The sequence below is a fragment of the Bombina bombina genome, chromosome 7 (assembly GCF_027579735.1).
Source record: "Bombina bombina isolate aBomBom1 chromosome 7, aBomBom1.pri, whole genome shotgun sequence".
In the NCBI taxonomy this organism is placed as follows: Eukaryota; Metazoa; Chordata; class Amphibia; order Anura; family Bombinatoridae; genus Bombina; species Bombina bombina.
The window spans coordinates 20,485,423-20,502,201 of record NC_069505.1 but is presented as its reverse complement, the minus strand read 5'-3'; the positions used below and the strand labels follow the sequence as shown (position 1 = coordinate 20,502,201).

General features: G+C 43.4%; 1 non-coding gene across 1 annotated transcript; it reads right to left on the bottom strand.

The window, feature by feature from the left end:
* Nucleotides 1-16,401: 16,401 nt before the first annotated feature.
* Nucleotides 16,402-16,474, bottom strand: TRNAV-UAC (transfer RNA valine (anticodon UAC)). Its single transcript has one exon. It is a non-coding gene; the product is annotated as a tRNA-Val (tRNA).
* Between the last annotated feature and the right edge of the window lie 305 nt (nucleotides 16,475-16,779).

The window sequence follows — 16,779 nt, the reverse complement described above, 5'->3', positions numbered from 1 at the left end:
TGTTAAAGCATCTATCAATGCCGCCTTGGGATCCCTGGATCTGGATCCGTAAAGGGGAAGTTTGGAGTTCTGACGGGACGCCATCAGATCCAATTCTGAAATGCCCCATAGCTGGGTCAGCTGAACAAAAACCTCCGGGTAGAGTTCCCACTCCGCCGGATGAAAAGTCTGACGACTTAGAAAATCCGCCTCCCAGTTGTCTACCCATGGGATGTGATTTGCAGATAGATGGCAGGAGTGATCCTCCGCCCATTTGATGATCTTGGATACTTCCTTCATCGCTAGGGAACTCTTTGTTCCTCCCTGATGATTGATGTACGCTACAGTCGTGATATTGTCCGACTGAAATCTGATTAATTTGGCCTCCGCTAGTTGAGGCCACGCCTGGAGCGTATTGAATATCGCTCTCAGCTCCAAAATGTTTATCGGGAGAAGAGATTCTTCCCGAGACCATAGACCCTGAGCCTTCAGGGAGTTCCAGACCGCACCCCAGCCTAACAAGCTGGCATCGGTCGTGACAATGATCCACTCTGGTCTGCGGAAACTCATTCCCTGAGACAGGTGATCTTGAGACAACCACCAGAGAAGAGAGTCTCTGGTTTTCTGGTCCATTTGTATTTGAGGAGACAAATCTGCGTAATCCCCATTCCACTGTTTGAGCATGCACAGTTGTAGTGGTCTGAGATGAATTCGGGCAAAAGGGACTACGTCCATTGCCGCAACCATTAAGCCAATTACCTCCATGCACTGAGCCACAGAAGGCCGAGGAATGGAATGAAGAGCTCGGCAAGTAGTTAAAAGCTTCAACTTCTTGACCTCCGTCAGAAAGATTTTCATTTCTACCGAGTCTATTAGTGTTCCCAGGAAGGGAACCCTTGTGAGCGGGGACAGAGAACTTTTTTCTACGTTCACCTTCCACCCGTGAGACCTTAGAAAGGCCAGAACAATGTCTGTATGAGCCTTGACTCTGTGGAAAGACGACGCCTGTATTAATGTCGTCTAGGTAAGGTGCTACTGCAATGCCCCGCGGTCTTAGCACCGCTAGAAGGGACCCTAGCACCCTTTGTGAAAATTCTGGGAGCGGTGGCCAACCCGAAAGGAAGGGCCACAAACTGGTAATGTTTGTCCAGAAAGGCGAACCTTAGGAACTGATGGTGATTTTTGTGGATAGGAATATGTAGATATGCATCCTTTAGATCCACGGTAGTCATATATTGACCTTCCAGGATCATCGGCAAGATTGTCCGAATGGTTTCCATCTTGAAAGACGGAACTCTGAGGAATTTGTTTAGAATTTTTAGATCCAGGATTGGTCTGAAAGTTCCTTCCTTTTTGGGAACTACGAACAGGTTTGAGTAAAATCCCAGTCCTTGCTCTGCAATTGGAACTGGGTGTATAACTCCCATTTTTAGGAGATCCTCTACACAGCGTAAGAACGCCTGTTTCTTTGTTTGGTCTGAAGACAAACAAGAAATGTGGAACCTTCCCCTTGGGGGAGAATCCTTGAATTCTAGAAGGTACCCCATAGCAACTATTTCTAATGCCCAGGGATCCGGAACGTCTCTTGCCCAAGCCTGAGCAAAGAGAGAAAGTCTGCCACCTACCAGATCCGATCCCGGATCGGGGGCTACCCCTTCATGCTGTCTTGGTAGCAGGAGCAGGCTTCTTGGCCTGTTTACCCTTATTCCAGCCCTGCAAGGGTTTCCAGGTTGCTTTGGGCTGGGAAGCGTTATCTTGCTTTGCGGCAGCAGAGGTTGTAGCAGGTCCGCTCCTGAAGTTGCGAAAGGAGCGAAAATTAGCCTTGTTTTTGGCCTTAAACGGCCTAACTTGTGGAAGGGCATGGCCCTTGCCGCCAGTGATATCTGAAATAATTTCTTCCCTATGAGCCTTTCTTCAGCAATCCTTCCAATTTTTTATCCATAGGATCTTTGAAAGCACATCTGTCCTCTATTGGTATAGTTGTACGCTTAGCAAGTGTTGAAACAGCCCCCTCTACCTTAGGGACCGTCTGCCACGTGTCCCGCCTGGGGTCGTTTATGGGGAACATTTTCTTAAAGATAGGGGGGAACAAAAGGTACACCTGGTCTTTCACACTCCCTAGTCACAATATCCGCCACCCTCTTTGGGATCGGAAATGCCTCAGTGTATACGGGGACCTCTAAAAACCTGTCCATCTTACACAATTTTTCTGGGACCACCATGGGGTCACAATCATCCAGCGTAGCTAAAACCTCCTTAAGCAGGACGCGGAGGTGTTCCAGCTTAAATTTAAACGCTAAGGAATCTGACTCTGCCCGCTGAGAAACTTTTCCTGTATCAGAAATTTCTGCTACCTCTGAGTTTTGTGAGGGTACTACAGATAAATCATCCAAAGCTTCTGATTGCTCATCCTCTGTATTTAATACTGAGCTATCGCGCTTTTTTGGAAAAACTGGCAGTTTGGATAAAAATGCTGCAAGGGCATTATCCATTACTGCTGCTAATTGTTGTAAAGTAATAGGGGCCAATGCGCTAGAGGTACTAGGCATCGCTTGCGCGGGCGTAACTGGTGTCGACACATGGGGAGAGGAAGGACTATCTCATTACCCTCTGTTAAAGAATTATCTTCGGCTACATTTTTAAGTGTCACTGGATGGTCTTTAAAATGCTTAGATGTTTTAGCACACTTTACACATAAATGCAATGGGGGTACCGCCATGGCTTTTAAACATAAAGAACAGGGTCTATCTGAAGTCTGAGACATGTTTGACAGACTTAGACAGCACTACAACACAGAAAAAAAATCACTTTTTGAAAAAACGTTACTGTGTCTTTAAATAATAAAAAGCACACACTTTTTTACCAAATCACCAAAAAACAGCCGATCTTTATGAAATTTTCACCACATGATCCTAATGCTTTGAAATGATTGCACACAAATTTTCAAATCAATTAACCCCTTATTGCCCAAACCGGAGCAAATTGAAGTAAACAACCGGTTTAACACACTACAGCACGGTGCCACAGTCTTTGCTGTGGCCCTACCTTCCTTTAGGGCTATTTGTAGACGAAAAATAAGCCTCCCTGATGTCCTCCTGCACTCTCAGGACTCTACACGTGAAGCTGCATGAAGCTGTCTTGAAAATCAACTGCGCAACTGAGGCGCGAAAATGAGGCCCCCTCCCTCTTCAGTTCAGAGTCATGGGGCCTTCCTGAGTCAGACTAGGCGTCTAATAATATGCCAGGCGTAATAAAAACCCCAAAAGTGTTTCCAACGTTTCAAACAGTTGAACAATTCCACTAATAAAGTAATCGATTTAGCCCATCATAGTGTCTACCAGTATTTAAGCCCTTAACTGAAGCCATCCTTCTATACTACGTCTCAGAAAATGGCTTACCTTCCCTCATGGGGATTTCTGTCAGTCTTCTAGCATTACCGGGTCTTGTTAGAAAAAAATGACTGAGCATACCTTAAGCAGTTAAGCCTGCAAACTGTTCCCCCCAACTGAAGTTCTCCGGTACTCAAAAGTCCTGTGTGGGAACAGCAATGGATTTTAGTGACAACATGCTAAAATCTTTTTCCTCTCAGCAGAAATCTTCATCACTTTCTGCCTCAGAGTAAATAGTACAAACCGGCACTATTTTAAAATAACAAACTCTTGATTGAAGAAATAAAAACTACAAATCTAACACCACAAACGCTTTGCTGTGTGCTCTCTTTGCCACTTCCTGTAGGGATTGAGAATATCCCACAAGTAAGGATGAATCCGTGGACTGGATACACCAAGTAAGAGAAATATATATATATATATATATATATATATATATATATATATATATATATATATATATATATATATAATCAAATGTTAAGCTGCCCAGATGGACTGATGGAAACAATTTTTAATCCAGCTATCAGTCCATCTGGGCAGCTAAACATTTGATTCACTTATGGGCACACTAGCCACTCCCGTATAGCCACACCAAGGAAGATAATCAACGCTGATTACCGGACCCTGTGATTTAAAGTGAAAGTAAAGTATTCCTCATTGCAATATATCCTAATACTCTATATGTTCAATATATCATTTTCGCCAGGTTTTTTTTGCCTTTACTTGGATCTAATCATTTATATTTACCTTATTTATTTCCCTACCGTTATTGGCTTTACTCCTCCCACCCTCCTCTTCCTGGATTTTGTAGTCATTACGTATAGAGCGGTCCCACCCGCTCTACACGTAGTCTTCAAAGCTCGTTCACGATATTGGTAACTATTGCGCATGCGCTAATCGGCGTCCAAATGCGCATGCGCGACGCTGAAAATCTTGGCAGCAAATGATCATCTGGAATACGCATGCGGGAATTGTGAACGCGTGACTGACATCAATTTGCTTTTATTGGACTCCGCGCATGCGCATTCGATGCAAGCAGGCTGTGACGTAGCTTTCTGGCCGCCGATCGGCCAGAAAGTCAACTGGTAAATACAAACAACGTGACCAGGAAATAAAGTGACTCAGCAGAGACGGGCTGAATTGAAGAGGACAAAAATATGCGGTTACATGCGGCGAAAAGGGTATTTATGTGCACAATTTAAAAATATCATGAATGAAACTGCTAATGTTTTTTAATCATTTATGTAAATCTGCAGAGCTGAAGAGATAAGTTTACTTTCACTTTAACAGGTGAGCGAACTACGCTTTATATTGTTTGCTGACCTAATCTATTTACTTATTGGGGATATATATATTTATTCCCATTTCACCTATATATGCACATGTGGAACGTCTCCTGGAAGCGCTGATAGACACACCACCACGACCATCCACTAACATTTCATCTTGCTCCGAAGGAAGTGAGATACCACTATCAGCAGCAATTATCAGACTGAGTCCTAGTGCTTCCTCATACCTCTCTCTACCATTTTAGGCGCAACTACCTACAAACACAGCCAGACACACACACACATATATATATATATTGCATACAAAGAGAGAAGCGGTCTACCAGGAACGAACAACAGCTCAGTGGCTTGTTCTATGTCGATTTACCACCCGGAAGCAGCCTCTTTTAGACCAGTGTGCTTTTTACAGAAGAAAACTTTCCTGAAGTATATCAGTCTGATCCCGCCAAGTAAGGTCAGTCCAGCCCTGAAATACCAGGCAATTCTCCTCTGAACAAGGAACATGACAACCCCAGACGATCGTTTCGGCCTTCTATGGGCCTCGTCAGTGAGGTGCAGCCACATTCCTCTAAGCACACTGGGCAAGGAGTCCCCGTCTGGTTTCCCCCATCACCCATAGGGAGACTTCCCCAGGATCATAATAATTTGCATACAAAGAGAGAAGCGCTCTACCAGGAACGAACAACAGCTCAGTGGCTTGTTCTATGGCGATTTACCACCCGGAAGCAGCCTCTTTTAGACCAGTGTGCTTTTTACAGAAGAAAACTTTCCTGAAGTATATCAGTCTGATCCCGCCAAGTAAGGTCAGTCCAGCCCTGAAATACCAGGCAATTCTCCTCTGAACAAGGAACATGACAACCCCAGACGATCGTTTCGGCCTTCTATGGGCCTCGTCAGTGAGGTGCAGCCACATTCCTCTAAGCACACTGGGCAAGGAGTCCACGTCTGGTTTCCCCCATCACCCATAGGGAGACTTCCCCAGGGTCATAATAATTTGCATACAAAGAGAGAAGCGCTCTACCAGGAACGAACAACAGCTCAGTGGCTTGTTCTATGGCAATTTACCACCCGGAAGCAGCCTCTTTTAGACCAGTGTGCTTTTTACAGAAGAAAACTTTCCTGAAGTATATCAGTCTGATCCCGCCAAGTAAGGTCAGTCCAGCCCCGAAATACCAGGCAATTCTCCTCTGAACAAGGAACATGACAACCCCAGACGATCGTTTCGGCCTTCTATGGCCCTCGTCAGTGAGGTGCAGCCACATTCCTCTAAGCACACTGGGCAAGGAGTCCACGTCTGGTTTCCCCCATCACCCATAAGGAGACTTCCCCAGGGTCATAATAATTTGCATACAAAGAGAGAAGCGCTCTACCAGGAACGAACAACAGCTCAGTGGCTTGTTCTATGGCGATTTACCACCAGGAAGCAGCCTCTTTTAGACCAGTGTGCTTTTTACAGAAGAAAACATATATACGTGAATATGAGTGTGTGTGTGCATTTTATATATATATATATATATATATATATATATATATATATATATATATATATATACACACACACACACACATACATACATATATATATATATATATATACACACATATACATACAGGGCCGGATTGGGCCGCCGGGATCCCGGGACATGCGCGCTCACAACAGAACCTGTAGGCCACTTCTTTAATTTGAGCGGCTGTTCAATAACATACACATGGACCGTGCCTGCATTGTGAGTGACATCATGTGGGAGTGGGCAGTTGTGCCACCGGGGGGGGCGTGAACCGCACGAGGCCGGGGTGACAAGATAATGGCTTGAGCCTTTGCAGCTACGAAAAAATGTACAAACTCCGAAAAGAGGTCAGGCACCAAGGAATCCTCAGCACAGGTTCAGAATCCCATACAATGCTCAATTAGAAGCCGAGCCAGGCAGGTAAAGTTGCAAGTGAAATATTATTTAAGAGCATATTTCCAGGTACATAAATCCTGCACCGGGGAAAGTAAAACAAGCAGGGAAGAAGGACCACGGGAAGCTCAGGGAGGGGGGAACACAGTCACCACATCACCATAGACAATAAAAATCCTGGTATATCAGGCTTCCTCCGATAAGCCTATTTCCTTCTATTGTATTTAGTAAAAGTTTATAAGAACATTGTTTTTGTTTGAATCCCATTTTTTAGTTTATTTTTCATAAAGGTTACATTTGTTCACAAATCCTGCTGCATCTTGTTCATTTCATACTCAACCTGAAACTGATTCATTATGGGTATCAGGGCCGGATTGGGCCATGAGCCGGAGTGGGGCGGGGTGCTGGGCCATACAAATTTCCCCAGTCCGGCCCTGTGTGCGTGTATATATATATATATATATATATATATATAAAAAAAAGTCACAAAAGGAGGCAGGCTCCAAAATCAAATTTGTTTAATAGTAAGTGACAGCCTAAAAACAAAAAACCATAAAAGGAAATTTATGCTTACCTAATAAATTTGTTTCTTTTACGATATATTGAGTCCACGGATTTCATCCTTACTTATGGGATATCGCCTCCTGGTCAGCAGGAGGAGGCAAAGAGCTCCACAGCAGAGCTGCATATATAGCTCCTCCCTTCCCTCCCACTCCAGTCATTCGACCGAAGTTAGGAAGAGAAAGGAAAAGCCAAGGAGCAGAGGTGACTGAAGTTTAACAAAAATAAAAACCTGTCTCTAGAAAAACAACAGGGTGGGCCGTGGACTCGTCGTATCGTAAAAGAAATAAATTTATCAGGTAAGCATAAATTTCCTTTTCTTTTACAAGATATGACGAGTCCATGGATTTCATCCTTACTTATGGGATACAATGCCAAAGCTATAGGACACGGATGAAAGGGAGGGACAAGACAGGAACCTAAACGCAAGGCACCACTGCTTGAAGAACCTTTCTCCCAAAAACAGCCTCAGACGAAGCAAAAGTATCAAATTTGGAAAATTTGGAAAAAGTGTGAAGAGACGACAAAGTTGCAGCCTTGCAAATCTGTTCAACAGAAGCATCATTTTTAAATACCCATGAGGAAGCCACAGCCCTAGTGGAATGAGCCGTAATTCTTTCAGGAGGCTGCTGTCCAGCAGTCTCATATGCAACACGGTCCATACTGTTCAGCCAAAAAGAAAGAGAGAGGTAGCCGTAGCTTTCTGACCCCTACGTTTCCCAGCAAAAACAACAAATAATGAAGATGTTTGACGAAAATCCTTAGTCGCCTGCAAGTAGAACTTCAAGGCACGGACTACGTCCAAATTATGTAACAGACGCTCCTTCTTAGAAGAAGGGTTAGGACACAAGGAAGGAACAACAATTTCCTGATTAATATTTTTGTTAGAAACAACATTAGGAAGAAAACCCAGTTTGGTACGTAACACCACCTTATCAGCATGGAAAATAAGATAAGGCAAATCACATTGTAATGCCGAAAGCTCAGAAACTCTGCGAGCAGAAGAAATAGCAACCAAAAATAAAAAACTTTCCAAGATAATAACTTAATATCTATGGAATGCATAGGTTCAAATGGAACCCCTTGAAGAACTTTAAGAACTAAATTCAAGCTCCAAGGAGGAGCAACTGGTCTAAACACAGGCCGGATTCTGGTCAGGGCCTGACAAAAAGATTGAACATCTGGAACATCTGCCAGACGCTTGTGTAGCAAAATAGACAAAACAGAAATCTGTCCCTTTAAGGAACTTGCTGACAACCCTTTCTCCAATCCTCCTTGGAGAAAAGATAAAATCCCGGGAATCCTAATCCTACTCCATGTGTAGCCCTTGGATTCACACCAATAAAGATATTTACACCATATCTTATGGTAAATCTTTCTAGTAACAGGCTTGCGTGCCTGAATCAAGGTATCAATGACCGCATAAGAGAACCCCCGCTTAGATAAAATCAAGCGTTCAATCTCCAAGCAGTAAGCTGCAGAGAAATTAGATTTGGATGATGGAAGGGTCCCTGAATGAGAAGGTCCTGCCTCAATGGAAGCTTCCACGGCGGCAAAGAGGACATGTCCACCAGATCGGCATACCAAATCCTGCGAGGATTATAATCACAGAAGCCCTCTCCTGTTTGATCCGTGCAATCACCCAGGGAAGGACAGCAAACGGTGGGAACACATAAGCTAGGTTAAACAACCAAGGCATCTATCAGTTCGGCCTGAAACATCTGTCTGCTCAAAAAATCCGCCTCCCAGTTGTCCACTCCTGGGATGTAGATTGCTGACAGATAACAAGAGTGAGCCTCCGCCCCCCCGAATTATCTTGGACACTTCTGTCATCGTTAAGGAACTCCATGTTCCTCCCTGATGATTGATGTAAGCGTCCGTTGTCACTATCAGACCATGAGGGTCTGCGGAAGCACATCCCTTGGGACAGATGATCCTGCGACAACCACCAGAGAAGAGTCTCTTGTCTCCTGATCCAGATCTATTTGAGGAGACAAATCTGCATAATCTCCATTCCACTGCTTGAGCATGCTCAGTTGCAGCGGTCTGAGATGAAAACGAGCAAAAGGAATGATGTCCATCGCCGCCACCATCAATCCAATTACCTCCATGCACTGAGTCACTGATGGCCGAGGATTGGACTGAAGGGCTCGGCATGTATTCAGAATCTTAAATTTTCTGACCTCCCTCAAGAAAATTTTCATGGTCATAGAATCTATTAGAGTTCCCAGGAAATGAACCCTTGTCTGTGGAATTAGTGAACTCTTTTCTAGATTTACCTTCCACCCGTGAGTCCTTAAAAAGGACAGAACCATGTCCGTATGAGACTTTGTCAGTTGATAAGACGACGCCTGGATCAGAATATCGTCCAGATAAGGGACCACCGCAATGCCCCGCAGTCTGAGAACCGCCAGCATAGATCCTAGAACCTTCGTGAAGATCCTGGGTGCTGTGGCCAACCCGAAAGGAAGAGCCACAAACTGAAAATGTTTGTCCAGGAAGGCAAACCTTAGAAACTGGTGATGATGTTTGTTGATAGGAATATGAAGATAAGCATCTTTAAGTCCATGGTAGTCATATATTGACCCTCCTGGATCAATGGAAGAATTGTCCGAATTGTCTCCATCTTGAAGGATGGGACTCTGAGGAACTTGTTTAGACTCTTGAGGTCTAAAATGGGTCGAAACGTTCCCTCTTTTTTGGGAACCACAAAAAGGTTTGAGTAAAATCCCTGTTCTTGTTTTGGAACAGGACAAATTACCCCCATAGTGGAGAGGTCTTTTACACAAAGTAAGAACGCCTCTCTTTTTATCTGGTCTACAGATAATCGTGAAAGAAGAAACCTTCCCCTTGGGAAGGAATTTTTGAACTCCAACTGATACCCTTGAGACACGATTTCCTGTGTCCAGGGATCCTGAACATCTCTTATCCAAGCCTGGACAAAGAGAGAAAGTCTGCCCCCTACTAGATCCGGTCCCGGATCGAGGGCCGCCCCTTCATGCTGTCTTGGGAGCAGCAGCGGGCTTCTTGGGTTGTTTACCCTTGTTCCAAGTCTGGTTGGGTCTCCAGACGGACTTGGCTTGTGCAAAGTTCCCTTCCTGCTTAGCGGAAGAGGGGAAACCCTTGAAATTTTGAAAGGAACGAAAATGACTCTGTCTACCCCTCTGCTTAGACGTTTTATCCTGAGGTAGGAGATGACCTCCCGTAATGTCAGAAATTATCTCTTTCAAGTCAGGCCCGAATAGAGTCTTCCCCTTGAAAGGAATAGCCAAAAGTTTGGATTTAGAGGACACATCCGCAGACCAAGATTTTAACCATAAGGCTCTGCAAGCTAGAATGGCAAATCCTGCATTCTTAGCTGCCAATTTGGCTATCTGAAAGGCGGCATCCGTAACAAAAGAATTAGCCAGCTTAAGGGCCTTAATTCTATCCATTATTTCCTCTAAAGAAGTCTCAGTCTTAAGAGACTCTTCTAAGGCGTCAAACCAAAAGGCAGCCGCAGTTGTGACTGGTACAATGCAGGCCGTCGGTTGTAAAAGAAACCCTTGGTGAACAAATAGCTTTTTTAGAAGACCCTCCAACTTTTTATCCATAGAGTCTTTGAAAGCACAACTGTACTCAATAGGGATAGTCGTACGCTTAGCCAGGGAAGAAATAGCTCCCTCCACCTTAGGGACCATTTGCCAAGAATCCCGAACGTTGTCAGGTATAGGGTACATTTTCTTAAAAATAGGGGAGGGTGAGAACGGGATACCCGGTCTTTCCCATTCCCTAGTAATCATTTCCGAAATTCTCTTAGGAACTGGAAAAACTACAGAATAAGATGGAACCTCTAAATACTTGTCTGTCTTACACAATTTCTCTGGAGGGACCACAATAGAGTCACAGTCGTCCAGAGTCATCAGAACCTCCCGTAGTAACAGGCGAAGGTGTTCAAGCTCAAGTCTGAAGGACATCACGTCCGAATCTGTCTGGGGTACAGCACTACCTGAGTCAGACAGCTCCCCTTCAGACAGAACCTCCCTACCCCCTCCCTCAGAGCCCTGGGAGAGTACATCAGAGATTGCAATCAAAGAATCAGAAGTCGCATGGCCCACCTGGGTCTCTTTTCTACTATGTTTGCCCTCTAACACCGGCAACTTAGATAAAACTTCTGTAAGAGTAGAGGACATAACTGCAGCCATATCCTGCAAAGTAAATGACGCAGACGCCGTGGAAGAACATGGCGTTACTTGCGTGGGCGTTAAAGGTTGTGACGCTTTGGGAGAAAGTTGCGGCATACCCTGAGTCTCATCAGACTGAGGACCGTCAGACATATCTTTATTAAAATTTTCTCTCTACACTCTAAGGCCCTCTCAATACATGGGGGACAAAGTGTAACTGGGGATTCCACAATGGCATTTAAACACATAAGACATGTAGTTTGCTCAAGGTCATCCATTTTGACAACCTGAACAGAAAAATGCAAGCTTGGTCAGTGTCAGGCTCAACCTTAATATCTCTAAAAGATTTTAGAATGTTTGAGCCATGTTAGACAAGTGAACTACAACTGCTGGGATTTAGCTAGATAAATTTGTGTATGTTGCTGAAGTGGTTAATGGATGCAGCATAGAGAAATCTGGCAGCATAGTTGAGTCCATAAAACCATACAGCAGGATATAATATATTGAAGGCGTTTGTTAGTAGTTCCTATAGCCACCACATGTGTATATTGATACACTGAATAGGTGTGGCAGGAAAACTAGCAAACAGTTCAAATGTGAAATACAAAACCAAATATCAGTATACTGAAAACTGCAGTCTGAAATAGAGAAGTTATAACAGCCCTTTATATCTAAGAAATATTACAAGCTGTCAGCTTAACTATAATGAAGCGCCAAGAGTGCTTTTTGTAGTGTGCACAAAATGGATTTTAAATTTAGAGAGATTGTTTGCAGAGATTCTGATAACAGTCCTTGTAATATATGCATATATTTTTATCCAAGCGCTTATAAGTTCATATATGGCAGCTTAACACTTTCCACAAGAAATGTATACATGTAGCAGATGTTCTTACCGGTATAAACTTAAGTGTAAGTTGCGGCCGTTGCAAGAAGGAGAACGCTGCAGCTCAGAGTGAGGCGTGGAGGTTGTGAGGATGAAGCAGTAGGTGCTTTGTGAACAGCGTTCACAAAATAAGCTGGATCAAGAGGGAGCTTGTAAAATAGCTCTTCAGGTAGAGGATGGCTGTAAGGATACTATCTGTCTCCAATACTAAGCAATGAGAATAAGGCAGGTGAGCCTTATAAAGCTGTTGAGAGTAAGCTGCTGGGTCCTAAAGTGAGACAAGTTTGTTATGTTGTATACATAGAGAGGATGACAACCTGACAGTCAGGCACACTGAAAAATATAAAAGTAAAAAATCTTAACTTTTTGTAAAGTAATGTGTCTTTAATAAAAAACGTTTAAGTGAACATTGCTTGATGAATATATATCAGATAGGAATCTTTTCACAATCCTCTATTAGTGAGTGATCCGTTTATTCCACATAACAAAAACCAGAAAACTTATCTGCTACCTGTCCTCACTGACCAAGGATAAAGTCCCTGACCAAGGATAAAGTCCCTGAATCGGCGTGTTTACAATCACTTGTGTAAGCTCTCTCATAAACAAGTGTACGAAGCAGCCGTAAAGACAAGCGGTACAACTGCGCTAAAGCGTGCAAGTACAATGCCGGCCCCTCGTGGGCGTCAGAACCCGGGAAAAAGAAAAACATTTATGCAGGCTAAAGCCTCGGAGTAAAGTGAAAACTTAAAGTGAAAGTAAACTTACCTGGTTTGCAATGTTAAATAACATTCTTAGTGTCAAAATAATACGACTTTCATTCATGTTTTTTTTTTTAAATTTACCGGTAAAAAGTTATCGCCGTAATTAATTATTTTCTTTTACTCTCCTAATTCAACCCGTTAATTTTTTTTTTCTCTACTGGTCACGTTGTTCGCATACCCAATTGAAAATCTGGCCGTCAGGCGGCCGTCAAACCACGTCATCCGCCTACTTCTAGTTCTGGGCATGCGCAACTATTTTTCAGCCCTTACTATATTAGGAGCGCGCTCCCGTTTCATGCATGCGCACTCGCTTATTTTGAAACAAACACGGTTTTACAGATAAGCGCACACACGGTAGACTGAGAAAGCGCCGATTTGCGCATGCAATGTTATTTGTGAACGTGCTTTTAAGATACGTATAGAGCGGGTGGGATCGCTCTATACGTCACCACACAGAAAGATTAGGAAGTAGAGGATGGGAGGAGTTAGCATGGTACTGGTAGGAAATGTAATAATTAATAAAACTTGAAATAATAAAGAAATTGAAAAATTAGTAGTACAATGTAATAGAATATATTTATGTGTTATAAACGGACTAACTTTACTTTCACTTTAACTCCTACGGCTCCGTAACTCCTAACACCTCACTTTACCTCTTCCTATCACTAACACAGGCAAAGAGAATGACTAGAGTGGGAAGGAAGGGAGGAGCTATATATGCAGCTCTGCTTTGGAGCTCTTTGCCTCCTCCTGCTGACCAGGAGGCGATATCCCATAAGGAAGGATGAAATCCATGGACTCGTCATATCTTGTAAAAGAAATTATGGATCAGGAACACGGCCCTTCAAGTGTGACAAATAGTAGCATCGCCTCTGCCATGGACTTGAGAGAAGAAAGCAGGTAGCAAAGCTCGTCAACACCGATTGCTTGTGGAGCTGTTAAAATTAGTTGAGATGGTTTCGCAGAAAGACTCACCCTGCATCTCCGGACTCTAGCTTTCATCCATGCTTTCACTGAAAGGCTGACAGTACTACTTAAAACTCCATGGATAATTCCTGGAAGGGAGGGTTAGGAGAGTATGGCAGGGGCTTTATGGGATTTCTAAGGTGTCTTGATAATCGCTCTGTTATGGCCAGGTGCATGTACTTTGTACTTCTCCTGATTAAGTCCTACACTGTAAGTTATAGGACAGGACTTAGGACGAAAAAAATTACTTTGTCTCTCTGTCTTTTAGGATTTGACAGAGTCAGAAGACGTCTTGGTGAATATATGGGCAGCTGTACTTTTTACTAATAGGTTGTGGAGGGACCCCAGACAGTGGGACAGTTTGTGCACAGTGTGTACTAACCTAGAGAAGCCCTGCTTTTATTTGGAAGCTATTTGGTGGACCCTTCAGACTGTGTGGATGGTGTTTTGTTCACTTTTAGGGGGTTTGTGTAGCTCTGCCTTTCCTATGGAGCCTAGACCTTTAAATTACTCTCGGTTCCAGTCATGTAGATATTCACTGAGGGAGCATTGGGGATCACTTGTGGAGCGGGGAGTTAGTGCGCTTAAGTGTGCTGTGGTGGAAAGAGGGTTTATCTTTTCCCCCCGCCTCGACAGTGAACTGTGTGTGCGCTCCCTGCTCCTTCCTCTCTTACGGCTCAGTTTGAGAAGGAAGCAGTAGCAACACTATCGCAGCTCAACAGCGTTTTTTTCTTCTGGACACAAGGAGGTGGTGAGACCCTATACCAGAGCACTAGGGGGTTGGTTATTTGGTAAGGAATCACCATACTACCAAGTAAATCATTTTTGAAATCCCTGTGCTCTGCCTTCAGGTTTTATTTCCATTCAGACTATGAGTTACACAAGTGGAATAATACTTTAGTAACCGTGCTTATTTCTCATGTTTAATCAGTGTGGAGACAAAATGTTGCTGGTATAGCGCTGGTGCTAAATGTAGCCACCAATAAGCAAGCGCTACCCAGGTACTGAACCAAAAATTGGCAAGCTCCTAACCTTACATTCCTGCTATAGGGATATATCATCGTCCAGTACTCTTACAGCAAGTTAGACTATGGCCGCTTTAATCCTCTCCGTTATAGACATTGCCATATTATGGCATCAAAGATCTGAAGTGCTCAGTCAGGATTCCAGAGCGGCTTGTCTTTATGCAGCTTAAGAGGTACCTGCAAAAACCTTTTCAAACACTGAGGTTGATCATAGAGGTCGTTATATAATCACAGATATTCACATTTCCTAAAAAATCTACAAACTTTGCAACGTGTATGGCCCAAACACGTTCTGCTATTATGAAGGAATTTGTATCTTATCACCCATTACTGTATGCCAAGCAAGAAATTGCAGAACATGACAAAAATGTTTTGAAAAAACATTGACATCCTAAAGTTGTCAGAGAACCAGCAGTCCTACTTAAATGCTCCCATCCTGATCCAAGAGGTTCATAGAGCCATCAAGAATTCCAAATTGGGGAATGCAACCGGGCCAGATAGCCTTTAGATTAAATACTCTAAAATTCTTAGTGCCGGTATAGCCCCTACCCTAACCCTCCTGTTCTCTAACTATCTAACAGGACAATCTATGCCAAATTCCAGGTTTACTGATGCACACGTGTGCTTCTTAAGTCTGATAAAGTCTGATAGAGACCCCATCCTCTCCTCCTCCTATAGACTGATAGTTACTTAACAGCAATTATAAATTGTTCACAACAAATTTTAGTAGATAGACTAGCAGACGTTCTGTAATTTTTCATACACCCGACCAGACAGGGTTTATTAAGAAATGCTCCTCGATCACCGACGTTAGCAAAACTTTAGTAGTTATTTCACATTATTGCCATAAACATTGCACAGAATCAAATCTGAAACTGATGCCTGCCTGTTATCTGTTGACACTGAAAAAGCATTTGACAGGGTAGAATGAGACCACTTTTTCATCTCTCAAAAAATTTGGCATCACAAGAAAATTCTTAGCCACAAGCCAGCAACTTTACACCCACTTATGCTTCACTACTTATCAATTGAGGGATCTCTCCATTTCAGTTCAAGAGGGGGAAAAGGCAAGGCTGGCTGTTGCCTCCACTGTTATTGGGAGCAAAATACAGGTTTGATAAAGGTATATGCACGGGCCTAATCGCATCATCTATAGTCTTTTTGCCCTTCTCGTTACATTTTTTGACCACTGGAGGTGTGAGTCGTGTTCCCACCCAACGACGATGTTTCCTGCTATCGTAAGCTGGGGGCACATATCTCGGATCTCCTCCTTGGTTTATTGGTGTTAAGGAAAACTTACACAATGCAGCCAGAACACAGCACTGTTTGAAAAGAAAAGCCTGATGTGGCACAGTGCTGCAAAATTACTATAAAGGTTTATATATGTGTCCTGTTTTTTCAGCAATGACATCTCAGATCACAGCATGTTCTGCCTTGTGGTACATAACAGAAGAAAACGATACCAGAATTGAACAAAACCCTGGTTTCACTGGGGATCGAACCCAGGACCTTCTGCGTGTAAAGCAGACGTGATAACCACTACACTATGAAACCAAGCCATAACAAGATAAGTTTACTAATCTTGTTTCCCATCCAAAAATCCCCTTGTGGGGGAAAGAAAACCTTTACAAAATGTTTTTCCCCTTATTAGATTTTCTCAAAGCAATACCTAACTTCAGTTTTGCTTCTTCTCTGCTCAGTCTTTCATATTGCCTAACTAAATATACATTGTTTTTGTTTTGTTTTTTTGGGACTTCCGGTGGGCGGGATCTACGGCAGCAGAGCGCGACTATGCCGCGCGGACCGAGGGAAAGCTAATCCGCCAGTTCCAAGCCATTGGCTGCTATTGGAGCCGGGCA